This window comes from Anabrus simplex, chromosome 2, assembly GCF_040414725.1.
Source record: "Anabrus simplex isolate iqAnaSimp1 chromosome 2, ASM4041472v1, whole genome shotgun sequence".
Lineage (NCBI taxonomy): Eukaryota > Metazoa > Arthropoda > Insecta > Orthoptera > Tettigoniidae > Anabrus > Anabrus simplex.
Genome location: NC_090266.1, coordinates 974,073,689 through 974,095,083, shown reverse-complemented (window position 1 = coordinate 974,095,083; position 21,395 = coordinate 974,073,689). Strand labels below are relative to the sequence as shown.

General features: G+C 42.6%; 1 protein-coding gene across 2 annotated transcripts in view; it reads left to right on the top strand.

The window, feature by feature from the left end:
- Pax (Paxillin) overlaps positions 1–21,395 on the top strand; it is an 813,847-nt gene that overhangs the window by 309,540 nt on the left and 482,912 nt on the right. The window lies entirely within an intron of this gene.

Here is a 21,395-nt window from a genome sequence, read left to right as displayed (position 1 = left end):
AGTCTTGGCTACGTCATCGTATTTATTTAGCAATGCGCGCACGGACTTAGTCGCCGCGGGGCTATTTCACCACTGTATGTAATATCTGTCGCGTAGGTGGGAGTATGTCATTGTTATTTCTGGAGATTACGTAGCTGTGTCAACCAACGTCTATATAAGGTGGAAGCATATTGTAGCGTCAGTCATTACTTATACGGATGCAGTACAGTGAAGTAGTCTACTAGATCAAGAGGCCTTAGGTGGTCAGCCAACGAGTGTGAACGAGAGATGGAGAAGACTCAGTGAGCCATTAATTATTGGTCATTGAGAGAGTGAGACCAAATGGTTGGTCCGTCACTTAATGGAAGACGCGGACGCAAGGTTTACCAAGGAGTCAGAGAGGGCAACCCTGGACCTGCCAAGAGGTCATACCATATTGACTTACAAAGAAGTCAGATGATATGGAGAAGAAGCAGTCGCAAGGATGTATCACCACGTTAGGCGTGACACATCTACAGTAAACACCAGAGCAATGGATTACGTCGTAATTACACTCAAAGTGTTGAAGGTACAGTCAAGTGAATCAGTGAGGGAAATATTTCGTATAAATTGTTAAATGTCCGGTCAAGAAGAATTCAAATTCATGCCTAGTTTCTTTCAGTTGCAATGTCATAATTTCATATTCTCATCTGTTTTATCGCAACAAGACTCACTATTTTTTGATATATTATTTAAATAATATATATTGTTCTATCAAACGAATTCAGAGTTTCATTTCATTGACAGTAAAATATCTTAACCTCAAAATTAATGGGGAAACCGAACGCCAATCTCCTTTTCCCAGAACTTATATGGTATGTTGTCAAAAGTAAGCTTATTACCCCACACCCTAGAGATGGTCAAGAGTCTCATTCTATTATTGCTGTACTGAGTGACAGCTGGCGCCCTTCAAATAACGTATGTGTAAGTAAGCAGGTAACAAGTAAGTGTGAGTACAAGGTCCGACGTGTGTGTATTTTATTTAATGAATGTTAATTTTTATAATTTCCATTTTAAATGCAGATATTCAGATTTTTCAATTTAAGCCAAATATATATATGTTTTAAAAGTTAGTAAGTAAGTTAGGAAGTTCTCAATATCATTACGATAATTTGTTGGCATAATTGGCACAGATTACAGAACCTTGCCGGCCGAAGTTCTGAGCTGAAACATATCACATAGCGGTTTTTGTAGGCACAACGATGATATGCAATATCCGATCGTCCAGATACAGCAGAAGAAAGGGAACAATGCTATTAATTAATCCTCATCGCTGTTCCAAATCGAAATTACGGGGTGTAGCGCAGTTTTCATAAATAATTCAAGTAAAATTACACTCTTTTTCTCATGCAAAAAACCGCGACATTTAGAAGAAATTTTTTAAAGTAATCGTCTATAACCCATAGCGCTGTGCAGGATTCGTCTGCATGAGGTCTAGCAAAGTTCTTAAAATAATTAAAATAAAAATTACTGACTTTTTCTTAAGAAAATGATACTTAAAATGCCAGTATTCAGTACAAAAATGTACAGGAGACAGGAAGTTAGGAAACCGCCAGTTTTTCAGTACAAAAATATACAGAGAGACAGGATTTTATTTCCTGGAAAAGGAAAAATAATTAAAAGCCGTGTGAATTCCGTCTGCATAGGGGAAAAATATTGAAGCAAAATAAAATACGATACATATTTTTATAGCATTTTCCCATATAAAACATAGGGCTTTCAAATTTTGGGCCATATTGGTGAAACACATCTACTCATGTAGGTAGTGAAGACAGCTTTTTGGAAGGGCGGACCTCTACTTTGTAGGATAGAAAGGGACTGGAGACAAGGAGATGAATTCTCGGCATTTTTAGGAATGGCTTCTCAAGATTTTAATGAAACTACCACCGAAGTCGGCTATTGTGATTGATCAGGCACCTTACCATACGATGCTTGACCCGGAAACAAAAAGAAAAACAACGATGGGTTGGCTGAAGACTAATATTATTTCTTGGATAGAGAAAAGGAGCATTTCTCTACCTCCCGATGCTTCTGACTTCAGTATATTGATAAACGCCGCCCTGATTGATCACGCTAAGCCTTATTTTGGAATTCCGCAAAAGGGACTGAGACCAAATTATGAAAGAATTGCGCCAAGATATTGAATTGGTGTGGTTGCCTGTCGCGCTTTGCGAGTTAAATGCCATAGAACTCATTTGGGCATGCGTGAAAAATAAAATAGCAAGTGTTAATATGGCAAATGCATAAGAAAAAGGGAACCGTGAAAATGTAATCAGAGATCTGTCTGAGGAGACTTTACATTCCGTGACACCTGAACTTTGGAACAAGTGTGTAATACACGTACAGAAAATTGAGAATTATTATTATTGGGAGACAGATCATCTCTCAGAAAATAACGTTAATGACACAGCCTCCAATTATTGATCTTGAGGACTCGGATTCCGAAAGTGACGATGATAATTTCCACTTCATTGGTGTTATATCAGATGTAGATGAATAAATGACTTATGCAAACAGATGCTTACATTGTAAATAGTAACTATTATACAGTACTGTATATACATTTTATGTAATATTCTAGATATACAATATACGAAAAAACAAAACAAAAAACAATAAAAATAAAATCATTTTAAAAGCTGCCGTTAGAGGTCCAAAGCCCTCATGTGAAAATCGGATGGGAAATGTAAATATGCGACAAGTTAATTAGAAACTTTTGCTAACGTAACACGAGAGCGCTGGAATATAAGTGAACACGTTCAGGCTTGCGCTAACTGGCCGTATCTGTTAGTTGTACTACCCCTGGCGAAAGCAAGCTGATTTCACGCCGGAGCGCCTATCGCTCGCTTTGAAATAAAAATCGGTATAAAATACAGAAATCGTTGTACGTTTCCGGTATAAAACGATTTGAAACAAAAATCTTCAGACCTTTTTGATGAACTCAATCTCGATTTCGGAAGACCACCCTGTATCAAACGGACAGTCTTTTAAAGAAACAATGACAACTTTTTTGCCTAGTGTGTAAAGTAATTAAACTTCAGAAATATATTTATAATAGTGCATTCCATCATCCACCTAAATTTCATGAAAATCGGACAGTGCGTTTTCATGTATTGGTACTACAAAGTTGTTTACAAACACGGGCAAGAAAATAGGTATTTTTTGCATTCCGCCTAATGTAACTTTCACAAGAAACAATAAAAATATGCAAATATCACCAAAGAACGCAAAATAAAACGAGATTTACGATGGGGTGATTATATTTTAGATTGGTGGACTGGTTCATATTTTATAAGCGTCTAAACTCGACCGCACATACAGCGCCGACAGTAGGCACGTGTCCTTCCCTGAAAATCCTGTAGGAGAAGGGTAAACGGAAAATGCTGCTAGTGTATGGCATTGTTGTATTGTAGGCATACTGTGCTGCATAGGCGGTTTAACACTTTTTATTATGATGGATCCGACAGAGATGTTCTCGATTGATACCATGTTCCTAGGATTTATAGGGTACTTTCTGTGTACAAAGGGTGTAAGTTCGTGAATGTTTGCATTTTTCTTATCATATTTATTATATATTATTTATAATATTATATTTATTATATTTAGCTTTGCACTTTGCAAACACAGTAGAATATTTTTATAGATGTCCCTCACTTCACTGATATTTTTACTTCGGATTTTTTTTCTACTTCCTGTTTCGCACAGATTCACTTAGGTCCTTCCCGCACGTTTAAGATGATACCCAGTCTTAAGGTGTCGATAGCAGTTTGCAAATTGTCGCGAATGTCTAATGAAAGGCTTACGACAAGTATGTGACCTGTCCAGTTTGATACAAGGGCAATTTTCACTACCGTACCTGGCTACAGTTTTTGCTTGTGTGATGGCCCGGTTTTAAGCCCCTGTTGAACGCTCTGACGGTAGTAATTTCTTGGCGTGAGCTGTCACGTCTGGATACAATTTATGTGCCATAATCTTATAAATAAAATTTTAGGGGATCCGCTGTCTAATGTTATTTATTTCACCAAATTTTGATATATTCATCCGTTTTAGGTAAAATCGAGATCATATCAGTAGTTTTTGGCTTTCATGTCTGTCTGTTTTTTTGTCTGTTGGTTTGTGTCTGTCCGTTTGTGTCTGTTCCACTATCACGGGTAAACGGCTGAATAGATCTCAACCAAACTTCATATTTTGAGTCTACTCATCCAGGAGCAGGTTTCGACATACATTTGATTCAAGAGTCAGTGAATATACTGGGGGTTCATAGGAAGACTCGAAGAGTTTTCATTCAGTTTTCTCTTACACTGTTGATTATATGTCGATCAAACTTCATATTTAGAGTCTACGCATTCAGGAACATGTTCCGATATGCATATTCTATGTTTTAAAATTCACTGAACAGTCTGGGGGTTTATAGGAACACAAGAAGAGATTTTTTCAGTTTTCTTTTACACTATTGATTATATCTCGACCAAACTTCATGTTTAGAGTCTACTCATTCAGGACCAAGATTCGATCTGCATATCATTTAAAAATCGCTGAACAGAATGGGGGTTTACAGGAAGACCAGAGGGCGTTTTTTTTCAATTTTCTCTTGTATCATTAATTATATTTCTACCAAACTTCATATTTAGAGTCTAATCATCCAGGAGCAGGTTTCGATATGCATATCTTTTAAAAATCACAGAATAGACTGGGGGTTTATAGGAAGACAAGAAGTGGTTTCTTTTCAATTTCCTCTTATTATATGTAAAATCTATGGACTATATGTGAAACGCCCCTTCATTTTAAGTAATTTTTGTTACGTACATCATTTCGCTTACTCTTCAAATTACGGAGAAAAATACTATTTTTACGGGCTAAATACGGCCCAGTGACGGACACCCTCGCACACCTACAGTTATTTGAAGGATCCACAACAGGAGAAAATCAGAGGATGCATAATATTTATCTCGGCTCGAAAATTAACCCCACCTAATATATCTGAACATCGAGGAGACATGAGGTAGAACCTTTCTTTTGGTGTCTATCTATCTATCTATCTATCTATCTATCTATCTATCTGTCTATCTATCTATCTATCTATCTATCTATCTATCTGTCTATCTATCTATCTATCTGTTTGTACATAGTTAAAAATAGGGGAACATGTTTTTGAACGTATGCCATGCTTCACAAAACAAAACCTCACACCCGGGTATATTACCAACTAAACCTTTATTCTTTAGCGTTGAAGTGTACGAAAAAACATCGATGGATTCGCGTTCATTTTCAGAAAACAAACGGAAATGTCCAAACTGGGGCGAAAACAAAGTGATAACAGTCTTCCAGAGTGGATTTTTATCACAGGTGGACAGCTTCAGCATGGTGTATGTCCTCCACGAGCATTTATCACAGCTTGGCACCTACGTGGTGTCCGGCTCCATGGCTAAATGGTTAGCATGCAGGCCTTTGGTCACTGGGGTCCCAGGTTCGATTCCCGGCAGGGTCGGAAACTTTAACCATCATTGGTTAATTTCGATGGCTCGAGGGCTGTTTGTATGTGTCGTCTTCATCATCATTTCATCCTCATCATGACGCGCAGGTCGCCTACGGGTGTCAAATCGAAAGACCTGCACCTGGCGAGCCGAACATGTTCTCGGACACTCCCGGCACTGAAAGCCATACGCCATTTCATTTACCTACGTGGTATGCTACGGAAGTCACGTTGCGGTATCAGGTCCCATTCTTCATTGAGAGCCTGTTCGAGGTCTTGGAGAGTCTGTGGTGGAACAGAACGCCCACAAACACTTCTGTCAAGCCTATCCCACACATGCTCGATGGGATTAAGGTCGGGACTCACTGCTGGCCATTCCATCTCTTGAATGTCCAGTTCTCGCAAGACAGCTCTGGTGATGCCCGCTACATGAGTCTTGGCATTGTCGTGCATGAGTACGAATTCAGGGCCAACACCGTATGCAGCAACCAACACATGCTGTAGCAGTAATACTGCTCGATGTACCCCGCAGTGGTAGGATTGCCATGGACGACGACAAGATCTGTGTGGCCATCAATACTGATGCCACCCCACATCATCACAGAACCTTGTCCGAATCGGTCGCCTTCCTGGACAACATTTGGCTTGCACTGCCCACCACGGCGTCTCCATACACGTTGACGTCCATCACGCTGTGTCAGGGGAAATCTGGACTCGTCTGTGAACAACATAGGTCTCCATTGGCAAAGTTGCCAGTTGATGTGCGTACGGGCAAACAGAAGGCGAGCTGCGCGATGTTGCTGCATTAAACGGGGCACTTGAACAGGACGTCTGGGTCGTAAGGTCACTTCTCTTAACCTGTTCCTTACTGTCTGGTCAGACACCGTGACTCCAGTGACAGTTGCAGTTCTCTGGTAGTTGCTGAACGACGCCGCAACGCAGAGATGGTCAGATATCGGTCATCCTGTGGTGTTGTCATGCTTCCACGACCTTGTCCAACCCTCCTTGTGAACTGGCCTGTCTCACTGTAGCGATTCCACAAGCGTTGAATAACTGACGGAGAGACATTGAGATCCACAGCAACACGACGAAAAGTCCGTCCTTCCTGGATCAAAGCGACGGCCCTTGCGACTTGAACCTCGTTAAGATGTCTCATTGGATGTGCTGGTTTACGTACAGCGTGCGCAAATGACCGCAGTAGTCTGTGTAGCTCACAACGACACACGGACGCACCGCAATTCACTTTGTTTTGAGGGGTCACCTGATAGTTTAATGCATGGCAACGCCTACAGAAGGAGAATAACTTCGATTTGACATACCCTGTGTATCCAAGGTCTCAAGGTATGCTGTACGACCATTGGAACCCCATCTACCAATTTAACGTTCACATACCAGACGTTACAAAACATGTTCCCCTAATTTTTTGAACTGTGTACGTTCCTAAAAGTGTAAAAATGGTGGACTTATTTCATCCAAACTACGTACAGCCGCTCGCATTAGTATTCGTCCGTCTGCTCTTTTCATATATTGAACACCAAGAATACATTACAAAGCTTAAGGTACGTTAAGAAAGAAGTAAGCAGTGGATATGCAGTATATATACGTACAATAATACCGGCAGAATATACTCTCTTGCAGGTCAATACTCTTTAATAAAAAATAATTAGTGTGGTTGAGCTAGGAAATGGCAACGCAAAAGTATTCGTCCACCTTCTGCACTGTCTTGTATCACAGCATTGAGGAAGTCAGTTACATCACCAAGCTCAGCCAATCAGTGATGCGGACAGTGTCACTGAGGGAACATCTGGTGCATGCCCCGAGTACAATGGTTAAGATAAGGAAGCGAACTGTTGTTGAACACGAACGAATTATCCAACTCCACCAAACTGATGATTATTGGAGAGTAATTGCTGAGAAAACAGGAATACCGCGAAATACAGTCGCAAGAATCATTCAGCTATATAAGACCAGTGCAACTGTACTCAACAGAACAAGAACTGGGTGGCCAAGGAAGCTGACAGCACGAGTAGAGCGAAGCATTATACGCACCGTCCAGCAAAATTCTCATGTGTCTGGACCTGTGCTTCCAACAGATGTACAAACCTTCACTGGGAAGAACATAAGCACAAACGCCGTACGATGTGTGTTACAGAGCTGTATTGCAGGGCCGTAAAAGACAGAAGAAGCCCCTGGATGAGTGAGGTGAACTGTAAGAAGAGGCTGGCATTCGCCAAAGAGTACGTTAGTAAACCTCCGGCGTTTTGGAAACACGTGTTGTTTACAGAGAAGAGCAAATTGTGCTTATATGATTGCTCTGGAAAGCGACGTTTATGGAGAAACAAGAACGCCAAGCTCGAAAATCAAAGTCTGCAACCAACCGTAAAAAATGGAGAAGGTTCCATTATGGTATGGGGGTGTGTGTCGACGGCTGGGGTAGGTAACTGCCATATAATACCTGAACGGATTGATAAGATGCTGTATTTGAATATTTTAAAGCAACACGTAACACCCAGCATAGCAAAATTAGGTCTTGATAGTGGGTACTTCTTCCAGCAAGATCATGGCCCTAAGCACACTGCTCGTGTTGTTATGGAATGGCTACTCTACAATACACCTCATGTGCTGCAGACATTACTCCAGTCTCCATACTTAAACAACATAGAGCATTTATGGGCGGAATTAAAATGTAAACTGAGCACGCAGCGTATTATAAATAAGGAAGCTTTGAAGCAATACTTCATGGACATGGCACAAAATAGGCTCGTAAGTGATAGATAAGCTGGTGACATCCATGCCAAAAAGCCTTCATGCCGTGATTGCTTCCAAAGGACGTTCGACGCGCTGCTGATTCTTAGGAAATGACTGTACATTCCTCGAGTTCTTACTGTTGAATATTTTTTGCAACGTGACTTTTCTGCAAGCAGTGCGATTATTTTTTTATTTTTTCCAAATGCCAGTGCTTACAGTGCTATACATTATGTTCTCAGATGTTCAGATGGCAAATGAAACATACTATTATTTGTTTATCATTAACTTCGTTATGATATTGGTGCTATTGGCCATTGTCCTCACATGACGTACGTGGACGAATACTTATGCGAGCAGCTGTATTTGGAATCTATTCACTCAGGATTGTGTTATCAGGTGCATATGGTGTCATGGTAATCACATGGTGTTGGTATTTATAGGAAGATTATTCTCAAATATTTTCGTTGACATTAGGTCTATTAAAGGACTGTATATAACAAACGTTTAAGAATACGTTATTTCCGTTCCTTTATGCCATGTGCGTATTTATTGTGCGACGGGTAATAACGCAGATGGTTACGAACATTTGGATTTTTAGTCCAAGGCCTGTGGGGCATGTCGTGCATGTCACTTCAAAGTGGGTAACTGGATAAAGTAAAGAGCCATTTTACGCTTTCCGGTAGGGCAGATAATAAGAGAGATATCATCAGCCTCAGAGCGCCATGCGAGTGGTCAGAGATACAATATGCGACCTGAGAATCACGGGGAATTTCGCACAACTTCGGACCAGGAACTGTACCGTACAATAAATTCGGAAATCTTCCTCATTCTCTCTGGAATTTGTTCAGCTTTATCATATTTTTGTTTACTGCCCTGGGCTGTCGTAGGAAAATATCATTTTAACATGTCGCATTAAACTTGTTAAGAGACCCATGTTACTCCGCATAAATTCCTGAAGGTAACATGTAATCCGCTGCAAATTCCCGTGCGACGAACGGGTACGAATGCTACTTTATACTACAGTTTAAATGTATGTTCAGTCTTCAGCCCTAAGGCTGGTTGGATCCTCAACAGCTGTCATAGGCGGCCTAGGCATCACTGAAGAAGCGTACTAGGGAAATGAGGAGTGAGGTAGTTTCCCGTTGCTTTCCTCACCGAGCCAGAATTTGTTATTACATATGCCTACCAAGCCCACTGAAATGCATACACCACCCGACCCTATGGGCAACATTTTCACACCATTCATAGTAGGGACTGGCTGCAGAAGGAATGGTATTTCTAGCATCGCTCACACCTCAGTCACTTCCATATTGTCAAAGCCAAGGATAAGACAGAGACAGGTCAGTGAAGGTAACAAAATTGCTCTAGCCCATTCCAGGAGACATAGTGCACTGTAAACACTAGGTCCTGCCAGCAAAGGCATTATAGTTTAAAAAATGTATATAAATCTTGATATGATGAGACTACGATATGTTGTAAAATAGACATATCTACAGGATGTCTCAAACCTTTTGGGTCAAATTGAAACAAGTGGTTATATTGAGATAGGGAACGAATGGTCGAAAATGCACATTTACTGTGTTATGCACATATACAGCGTATACTGCATAACAACATATCTCATAGTAATTGTTCAAAGTGACTACCGCCAATCTCAATACATGTATTGCAACGGCGCAAGCAGTTCTGCCGCACTCTCCCAAATATCCCGGGTGTCTGTTGTACATTGGAACGGGCTAGCGGGTGATAAACAGCGTTCACCCCTGACCACCAAACAGATGTACTGTACACAACTTAGCTCATAGCACGTGTGTCATATGATGACCGCATGCAACGTGCCGGCGCATTCACCTGTGCCGCACGTGCACCACTATCCCTGGTGTCAGTAGTTGCATCAGACAGCTTGTGATGTGTCCATGGTGAGGTGTGTTACTGTGTACAGTGCATAACGCGTAGTCAAAAATGGAATGTTATTCGTCACAAGAGAACGCTTTCCCAACAGGTCGTCATTCTAATCGGAAGAAATGTATCTCCGTGGATACCAACTTACGAGAAACGAGGTCGTTCACGCCACAGAGAGCCAGCCAAGATTCCCGCCAAACACCCGACTTTGAGGAGATGATGTTGTATCGTGTAGCCGTTGAGGGGATGATGATGTATCGTGTAGCCGACCACCTAGCAATAATCACCCGTCAACTTGCCCTTCAAACGCACACTTCGAAGTATACAGTGTGGAGAAGAGTGGCGAAACGGGTATTGCACCCCTGACATAAAGAACGTATGCAGGCACTGGGACCAGCGGATTTTGAGCCGGCGTTCACTTCTGCTAATGGATTATCCACAGCAGTGCTGTAGTGCCGAACGTTGTACAGTTTGTATTGTTTACGGATGAGGCCTCATTCATCCGTGATGGTGTTTTAAACAGCCGCAACAGTCATGTCTGGAGTGAGGACAATCCCCACGCCACCCATAACGTTGGCCATCAGCAACGATTCTCTGTCAACGTATGGGCGGGCATTGTCCAAGATCACCTAATGTAGCCTTATTTTCTGCCTCCCCGTTTGACTGATCCATGTGACCTGGTGTTCCTGCGATACGTGCTGCCACCGTTCCTGGAGACTGTACCCCTTGTGGTCCGCGAAAGGATGTGGTTTCAACACGATGGTGTACCAGTCCACTTCGATGTTAATGTCCGCGAGCGCGTGAACAACACATACCCTCATCGTTGGATTGGAAAGGGTGGTCCTGTCCCATGGCCAGCGCGATCGCCGGATCTCACACCTCTGGACTTCATCCTCTGGGGTTACGTCAAGTCGTTGGCGTATTAAACTCCTGTATAAATGAATGAAGGCCTGCTTGCCAGGGTGCAAGTTGCCTGTCTCCTGGCACAACAGACACCAAGGATCTTTTAGAGAGTGCAGCAGAACTTTATGCGCCGTTGTCATGCATGCGTTGAGACTGGCGGTCGTCACTTTGAACAATGAATATGTGCTACGTTGTTGTTATGCGGTGTACGTTGTGCATGTCCGTAACAGAATAAACATGCATTTCCGACAATTGCTTCTCTATCTCAGTATAATCGGTTGTGGGCCCCCTACCACCACTTCCAATTTGACCCAAAAGGTTTGAGACACCTTGTATAATTTGTCCTAGTCTATCATGTCTTCTGTTATACCACATCCGCTATTTTCTCTTAAAATAAGTAGTCCTTTGGACCAATCATACAAGCAGTTCTCCAGTGGCAACTGTAAAGGTGGATATAGTTTGTACAGTACCCTATAATGTCATAAAAAGATAACAGAAGTGGACTCCGCACAACGTAAATTAAGATGGGGCCTCGCTTACTGTATCAGGCTATATGTACTGAAAACTGCTGTAAGACTAAGGTAAATGTAATTCCTAGCAAGTTGCTTATATTCAGGAAAATGAAGGCAGAGCTGATTCACCTGATGTATATTTTGATATTAGATTTTTTTAGTACATATTTGAACATTGTGTTCAGTCTTCAGCTCTAAGGCTGGTTGAATCCTCAACAGCTCCGACATATTCTGTCATAGATGACCTAGGCATCACTGAACAATAGTAGTGGATTATTTGGGCAATTCTGAGGCCACAATTGCATGCGGATTTTGGAATTTGTAAGTCCATATGTATCCGTAGCGTCGTTGTGTGGCGCGTCAAACATTTAACGCAGTTAGTAATAAAAAATTTACGTGGCTGTTGCTAACCAGGTGGAGCCCTTGTAAGGCTTACTGACCCTCCTATGAGGGTGAGTGGCGGCTGCAATATGTGGGAAACTACATATTAGTGTGGAGATAGTCCTGTGTGAAGTATATGAGTTGCATGAATGTTAGGGATGGTACGAACACCCTGTTCCAGAGGTAAGGGAATTAAAAGTCCCGTGACACGGCTGGGAATTGAATCCTATGACCGAAAGGCCAAGACGCTGTCCGCTGAACCATGGAACCGCACAACACAGTGAGTGAAATCACTGAAAACCAGTGTATCCCTGTTATATGCATTAGACTGCTTTACCAGCATTTGACGGTATTTGATAGGTACTTTATTGTGGGTTTTTATGAGGTCGGATGGGCGTATCGTGCAATTTCCAGGCATGTGGGCCATTCGGATATCACAATGACCCGATGCTCGGACCAACTTATACGTGAGGATACACATCCACACGTCGTGATGTTTACGGTCGGACAAGACAACACACCAAGAGAGGATCGGCGTATTATGGGCAAAGCATTTCACTACGCTATGACATCTGCGCCTGCCATCGCGATATAGTTGCTGAACTCTGCAACACCCAGTGTCATCCCGCATGTCTCGATGACTGAGGTCAGCTGGACTACTAGTTCACCGTCTCCTGGACACAGACTGCTGTTATCTCTTGAGCATTGCCGGCTGCGTTTGTAGTAGTGGCGTAAACGGGAACATTCCTGCTAAAGGGGCCCAAAGGCGTGCAATATTTTTGCGCAAAATGGATGGTACAGTATATTGTTAGCTGCCCACAGAGTACAATATTAATGCACAACAATCGGGTTTGAGCAATAAACAGAATCGTGTGGAGATAATATTGATGGTTGTGCAATATATTGTTCAAAGCGGTCATAGACGTACAATATGAGTGGCAATATATAGTCAAGTCCTTCCCGGTATTTTGTTTGGTTAACTCTTTTCTGCATCACGAAGCCGCTTCACTTCCTTCCGGAAATTTGTACGCAGAGAGCTGATTTTTTAAACAACTTTTTGCTTGCCTGCGTTCGGGTATTTTTCGCGATATTTCTCAATAAGCACCTCGTTCTGTTCAACTTTTTTTAACGCGATTACTGTAATTTTTTCCTCTTAACGTCCCATAGAGCCGGAAGTTCATGGTATACTTCGATAAACTTCAAAATAAACTTGTTCTCCTCCTGTTTATCTGCCATCACGATACGTTCTCCCTCATTTGTTGATACCAACTGGCAGGAGATATTGCACAATATTGCCAACACTCGGCAAAGTATTTTGAGATTAGTGAAATATATTTCAAACTTTTTCGATTTCGTACAATATATTGCACAACCCTTCAATATCAAATACACACTGTCAATTATATTGCACAAACCCCGAAATTGCGCAATAATATTGCACGTCTATGGGCCCTTTAACTCTCCCGATATTTTACATTGCTTCCCTGCCTCCCGACTTAAAGTCGGCGATTGCACAACTAAAATATATTTTGAAACTCCCACCGTTTGAGGATGTTGCTTCAGTTGCCGAAGGTCCTCATTTTCTTTTCATTTCAACCACTCTTTGTAGATGCTTCACTTTGTTTTCGCTGTATTCTAGATTCATTGTGAACGTACTCGAAATGTCGGAAGGTAAAAAAATAACTCTCGTTACAGGCAACTTTAACTTTATATTTTTAATTATTTTGAGCAGCATTTCGGAGTTGGAGAAAATGGTCATGTTATTGTTTACAGACGTAAATACTCAATTTTTTTATGATCTCCTCAGGACAGTTGACCCAGGCGCTGGCAGAGATCCCAATTTGTTTTATGTACAGTATGAAACTGATCACGAATCACCAGATATCATCGAGAGGTCTAGACTGCAACTCTTCGGTGGCACAGATATGTCTTCTTTTTTTTTTTTTTTTTTTTTTGCCTGTCTCGCAAAGGAAGTTCCTAGAATTGAAGTCGTCGATCTGAGTGTAGAGAAGTTTGATATTACGACGTCTTAGAGTCTGAAAAAAAGAGGAGGGAAAATATTATTTTTGAAATGTGTACTTTTTTAGGCTGTTAATGTTGTGGGATAGTGCGGGTTATTGTAGTCGCTGCCTACTTCGTGAATCATGGGCAACAACCCCGTGGCCTACCGAGTGTCTCTGAGAGTAGGGATACCAGCTGCAGTGGAAGAGGACTTGAATGGAATGGAGTCTCGGACATATTGTGAAGCATGGCCCACCTTGTGCTCAGGTGGCTAGGACTATACAATCCACCGATGGCTCCTAACCCGTTAGAGGAGAGATTCTCACTGGGGCTGTCTGTAAGTAGGGCAGCACCCTGCTTCACAGAATCTTACCGAGCACGTTCAGAGCAATTCTTGGTCCTACGTGAGTAAAAGAGTCCCACTTCCATTTGACAGGCAAGGCATTCCTTGGAAACAACTCGGCGAACGAAATGGAGTTCCATGGGGAGCTATGAATATTTAATGAGTCTTATGGAAGAAATCAAGTAAGAAAGAAATATAGAAAGAAAGAAAGAAAGAAAGAAAGAAAGAAAGAAAGAAAGAAAGAAAGAAAGAAAGAAAGAACTGGTTGAGTATGCAAAGAGGATGCGTCCTGATGAGTTGGGAGTAAGTGATATTCGGTTAAGGGGAGATAACGAGGAAGAGATTGGAAATTACAAAGTGTTCCTAACAGGTGTTAAGAAACGGGAGGGCAGAGTGTGGGGTAGGACTGTTCATCACGAATACTATTGCGCGCCACATAGTTTCTGTTAGGTACGTGAATGAGCGAATGACGTGGGTAGATTTGCGGTTGGAGAAATTTGGACGAGAATTGTCTTAGAATATTCATCATGGAGGCTGCAGGTGAGGGTGATGTTGATAAGTTATGAAGCACTGAGTGACATCGTAGTCAGAGTCAACAACGAGGATAGGAGAGTGCTAATGAGCCATTTCTTTGCGAGTGTTGAAATTGAACTGAATGATATGAGAAGGTGATGGGTAAATATGGGGAAGATATGGAAGCTAATAGGAACTGTACTTCATTGCTGGTCAAGGATTAGCAATTATGAATGAATACATTGTTCAAGCATAAGGCTGTTCATCGCTACACATGGGAGGTTAGGGGCACCAGATCTATTATTATTATTATTATTATTATTATTATTATTATTATTATTATTATTATTATTATTATTATTAACAACAAATACATCGTAATTTGGAAATATCCCTGTGGCACCCTCGATGACTCTGACCGGCGACATCTGAGACGGATTGTCAATAGTGACAGACGGGCAACCGTGCAAAAATCACGGCTCAATTCAACACAGGCCGTGCTAGGCACGCCTCCCAGTGGACAATCCGTAGCAACATGGGTTCTGTGGGGTATGGGAGCCGGCGCCGCACACGGGTGCCTATGTTAACCCAACTTCATCGGGCACAACGACGCGCATTTGTTGCCAGTCACCAGGGATGGACACTGGAACAATGGCGTAACGTGATATGGTCGGACGAATCACGATTTCAATTGCACCTTGCCGATGGGAGGCAACGTATATGGCGCAGACCACATGAAGCGATGGATCCCGCCTGCCTCGAAGGTGTGGTCCAGGGCGCTGGTGTGTCTGTTTTGGTCTGGGGTGCATTTTCCTGGTATGGAATAGGCCCCCTAGTTGTTCTGGAAGAGACTTTGAATGGTACGCGGTATGTTGAGCTGCTTGGAGACCATCTCCACCCATTTTAGCCTTCCAGCGCCCAGACGGTTCTGCGGTGTTTCAAGATGATAACGCGCCGCCACATCGCTCCCACGTTGTCCGGGAACGGTTCGAGGAACATGCAGCGGAGGTCCAACGACTGCCATGGCCACCCAGGAGCCCCGATGTGAACTTTATCGAGCATATCTGGGATGTCCTGGAACGCAGTCTCCGTGCCATGGATCCTGCACCCACGAACAGACCAGCATTGGCGGCCGCTCTGCAAACTATTTGGTGTCAGCTGCGTCCAGAGGACTACCAGGGACTTGCCGACTCACTTCCACGGCGTCTCACTGCAGTTCGCAGGGCCAGAGGAGGCGTCACACGCTATTAGGTGACTATCCCATGACATTTGCTAAGTCAGTGTATTTCCAATGCTTAACACTACGGCTACTGGGCGAGTTGACCATGCGGTTAGGGTCGCGCAGCTGTGGGCTTGCATCCGGAGAGAGTGGGTTCGAACTCCACTGTCGGCAGCTCGGAAAATGGTTTCCGTTTTTTCCCATTTTCATACAAGGCAAATGCTGGGGCAGTACCTTAATTATGACCACTGCCACTTCCTTCCCGCGACGTAAAGCAAATGGTAACACTACGGCTTACAGTACTATAGGTTGAGCTTGCTACTAGCTTAACATTACCAGTGATAATAAAGAAAAGTTACTACTAAAGTAAGGTAAGTACCCAACAACAATAACAAGAGTACAACAAGCCATTCCATGGAAAGACAATATTACAAGAAATAGTACTAGTTTAACATTCTAAATCGTGCATCATCATATACAGTTTCATACACTATGGAGTATATTACAAGACTAGACTATATTCTAACTCATAACCGCCTTTGAATTGAAGAAATCTGACACGAACGTGCGGGTATTGCGGGGATTTTTTGTTGTCGTACCTGATATATAGTGAACTCTAGGCTTAGAATAGAATAAGTAAAATATGTCTGCAGACGAACAAATGTAAAAAAACAGCAGTACCAAGAAATTAGACAGAAGTACATATATATGATCAGTGAAAAGTTCCAAACAGTAGGCAGTAAGCAGGTTCAGGATATAGAAAGAGAATGGGTGGGATGCTGTAGTAGAAAGAAGAAGAGGATGCCTAGGAACAACTGTGTGTAAAATGGAATAAAGAGAACGTTTTCGTGGAAAGATGAAGTAAGGGCAGCTTCTAAACGTAAAAGGAAAGCGTATCAGAAATGGCTCCAAATAAGGAATAACGGAATCGTACGTAGATGAATGAAACGGAGCCAAACAAACAATTGTTAAATCCCACAAGAAGTCATGGGAAGATTTCGGTAATAACCTGGAAAGGCTAGGTCAAACGGCATGGGAACCTTTCTGGACAGTAATAAAGCATTATAGAAAGAGAGGGAAAAGGAAAAGAGTAGTGTTTTGGATAAATCAGGTGAATCCATAGTAGATCTCAGGGTATCACTGGACAGGAGGAAGGAATGTTTTGAAAATCTTCTCAACGTAAAGAGCAATATTTCTGTTGGCGTGGCTAACAACCGAACTCATGTGGAATACGATAGTGATGTTGGTGAAATTACGCTTGAGGAAGTGGAAATCATGGTTAATAAACTCCATTGTCATGAAGCAGTAGGAAGAGATGAAATTAGACCTGAAATAGTAAAATATATTGAGAGGGCATAGATGAAATAGCTTCATAGAGTAATAAGATCGGCATGGAATGTTAGTAAGGGACCTTCTGATTAGATGAATGCAGGAATTGCACCTAGTTATAAGCAAGGGAACAGGAAGGATTGCAACAGCTATCGAGGTATTTCATTGATCAGTACCCAAGGCGAGGTGTTCACTTGCAGTTTGGAAGGCAGGGTGTGCGATCAATGGTTGAGAGTGAGTTGGATGAAAACCACTGTGGTTTCAGACCACATACGGGCTGTCAGGATCAGAATTTTATTATGTGCCAGAGAATTGAAAAATGCTACGAGAGGACTAGACAGTTATGTTTGTTTCGTGAATAAAAGGCATATGGCAGAGTAACAGGGGAAAACATGTTAGCCACATTGGGGTATTATGGGATTAAGTGTATATTATTGAAAGCAATCAAAGGCATTTATCTTTACAATTGAGCTGCAGTGAGACTTGGTGGTAAAATGAGTTGTTCGTTCAAGATACTTACAGGGGTTAGGCAAGACTTTTATCTTTCACATTTGTTGCCCATAGTCTACATGGATTATCTATGAACGGTATAAAGTGGCAAAAGAAGGATTCAGTTATGCGGAAATATAGTAAGCAGTTTGGCCTATGCCAACGACTTGGTGTTAATGCCAGACTGTGCTGTAAACCTGCAATGTAGTATCTTGGAATTTGAAAATATTTGTAGTGAGTATGACATGAAAATTAGCCCTTCCAAGACTGAAGCGATGTCGATAGAGAAGAAAAGTTAGGTTGGGAATACGGAACTGGAACATGTAGATCATTTCAAGTATTAAGGATGTGTTTTTTCCTAGGATGGTAGTGTGGTAAGTGCGATTGAATCGTGGTGCAGCAAAGCTAATGCAGTGAGCTCGCATTTGCGATCAACAGTATTCTGTAAGAAAGAAGTCGGTTCCCGCACGAAACTGTCTTTATACCGTTCTGTTTTCAGTCCAATTTTGCTTTGCGGGAGCGAAAGCTGGTTACAAGTAACAGACATGAAAGTAGCGAGAATGACACTGGTACAGACAGTTGAGAACAATGGCAGGAGTTTACTCGTAATGAGGATATAAAGCTAAGTTAAACATGAACTGGATGGATGGAGCGGTACGCATAAGCCGGCCTCGATGGTGGGGTCATCTGACGCGAATGGGGGAGGATAGGTTACCTAAGATTATAATGGACTCGGTCGTGATGGGTAAGGGGATTAGAGGGAGTCCAAGGTGACGATGGTTAGACTCGGTTTCTAATGATATAAAGATATGAGGTATGGAACTAAACGAGGCTGCAGACTGAACGCTGAAAGGCATAATTGTCTAAAATGGCGAGTGTATGTATGTATGTATGTATGTATGTATGTATGTATGTATGTATGTATGTATGTATGTATGTATGTATGTATGTAATGTTGTGGGAATCGGCTTACAACCTTGTACACGTATAGTGTACCAGAGGGCGGGTGAATTTGTTGACCTGTATGTTGGTTGTAGTAGTGCTTGGTGATTACTTCGTAACTCTTTTTTATAACAAAATACATGTTATGCCAGGTGATTTTGGTGAAATATAAAGGAGGAAATAGTCTCCGTGGCTCAGTAGGTAGAGCGCCGACCTCTCACCGCTGGGTTCCATGGTTCAGAACTTCAGATTCTGGTCACTCTATGTGAGATTTGTGCTGGACAAAGCGAAGGCAGGACAGGGTTTTCTTCGGGTATTCCGGTTTTCCGTGTCATCTTTCGTTCGAGCGACACACTCGCATATCATTTCATCTATCACTCATTAATCACTGCCCCAGTGGAGTGCGACAGGCTTCGGTAGCCGGCACAATTCCTATCCTCGTCGGTGGATGAGGACTTCACTCATTCCATTTCTGACCCGGTCGAATGACTGACTGGTAACAGACTGAGGATTTTTCGAGGAGGGACCGGAATAGGTCTGTGCGGCATGGTGCAAACCATCCTTCCCAAGAAAACAGTAGCGTACGTTTGAAACAGCCATCGGCTTACAATAGCTGCGTTTCTCAAGTCCCAACTTATAGTAGGTCTTTCTGATACTACAAGCAGTAAACAAATAAAGCCGTACAGTAACACAGTCATTACTAATTCAGTACGTGGGGCTGATTACCACGTTTTCCAACTCCTGCTAATGAAGCAAGTAGGGCTATTGCATATTTGAGGGTGCCAAAAAAAAAATCATCCCAAAATAGGTATTGAAAAGATTATTTTGGGCACAATTGTGGTGAACTGAAGGTACCATGAGTGTTTCCTAATCTCTGGAGCTGGATTTCGGAGATCATATTTATGATCAGAATTGGACAGAGCTTTGAGAGATCTAAATAGGAGCATAGGACATGGAATTGATGATGAACTCTCAGAATGACTTGACTGCCTTGGTAGAAATGGACATGGCGAGTTTATTCCATTTAGTGCCATTCGGTTTTAAAAAGAATGTTGATGTATCTATTCCAAGGAAAGCACCGCACCATTGTTTTAGTATCTCAGGCTTGCAGAAATATTACTCGTATTATTAAGAGGAGAATTGAAAGACAAGTTGAAGGTCCGACTCGTTGGCTGAATGGTCAGCGTACTGGCGTTCGGTTCAGAGGATCCCGGGTTCGAATCCCGGACGTGTCGGGGATTTTAATCGCTTTTGATTAATTCTTCTGGCTCGGGGACTGGGCGTTTGTGTCCGTCCCAACACTCTTCTCTTCATATTCAGACAACATACCACACTGCGAACCACCACAGGAACACGCAATAGTGATTACATCCCTCCATATAGGGCTGGCGTCAGGAAGGGCACCCGGTCGTAAAACAGGGCCAAATTAACATGTGCGACGCGGATCGCACCCGCGACCCCACAGGTGTGAGAAAAAGCTGTAGGAAAAGAAGGAGAAGAGTAATTGAAAGACAAGTTGAAGATCAGTTTGGCTTCAGAAGAAATATAGGAACACGCGGAGCAATGATCTTGGTGGATCGAATTCACGGCAACCCCGCGTGCATGGCATTTGTGGATCTAGAAAAGCCATTCGATAACTTTGATGGGACCAGGCTATGGGAGATTCTGATGATACTGAGAAAGAATAATTATTTACCATCTGTACAAAAGTCAATCTGCAGTGCTAAGATTCGAGGTTTATGAAAAAGTAGTAGCAACCCGGAAAGGAGTGAGGCAAGGTTACAGTTAGTCCCATCTCCTCTTCATTGTTTATTTCGAACAGGCGGTAAAGGAAATCAAAGAGGATTTTGGAAAAGGAATCACAATCCAAGGAGGGGAAATCAAGGGAGCAAGTTGGCCGTGCGGATAGGGTCGCGCAGCTGTGAGCTTGCATTAGGGAGATGGTTGGTTCGAACCCCGCCTTCGGCAGCCCTGGAGATGGTTTCCAGTGTTTTCCCATTTTCACACCAGTAAATGCTGGGGCTGTACCTTAATTCAGGCTACGGCTGCTTCCTTCCCACTCCTAGCCCTTTCTTATCCCATCGTCACCATAAGACCTGTTTGTTATTCGGGAGATAGTAGGTCCGAACCCCACTGTCGGCAGCCCTGAAAATGGTTTTCCGTGGTTTCCCATTTTCACACCAGGCAAATGCTGGGGCTGTACCTTAATTAAGGCCACGGCCGCTTCCTTCCCACTCCTGGCCTTTCCCTGTCTCATCGTCGCCATAAGACCTATCTGTGTCGGTGCGACGTAAAGCAAGTAGCAAAAAAAAAAAGAACTGTTTGTGTCGGTGCGAATTAAAAACAAATTGTAGAGGAAATCAAAACTAGAGAGATTTGCGTTTGGTATTGTTATTTTATCTGAGTCTGCAGAAGATCTGGAGAAAGTCGAGCGAGTTGGCCGTGCGGTTAGGGCCGCGTATCTGTTATCTTGCATTCGGGAGATGGTTGGTTCGAACCCCATGGTCGGCAGCCCTGGAGATGATTTTCGGTGGTTTCCCATTTTCACACCAGCAAATGCTGGGGCTGTACTTTAATAAAGGGCAGGGCCGCTACCGTCCCATTCTTAGTCTTTCCCATCCT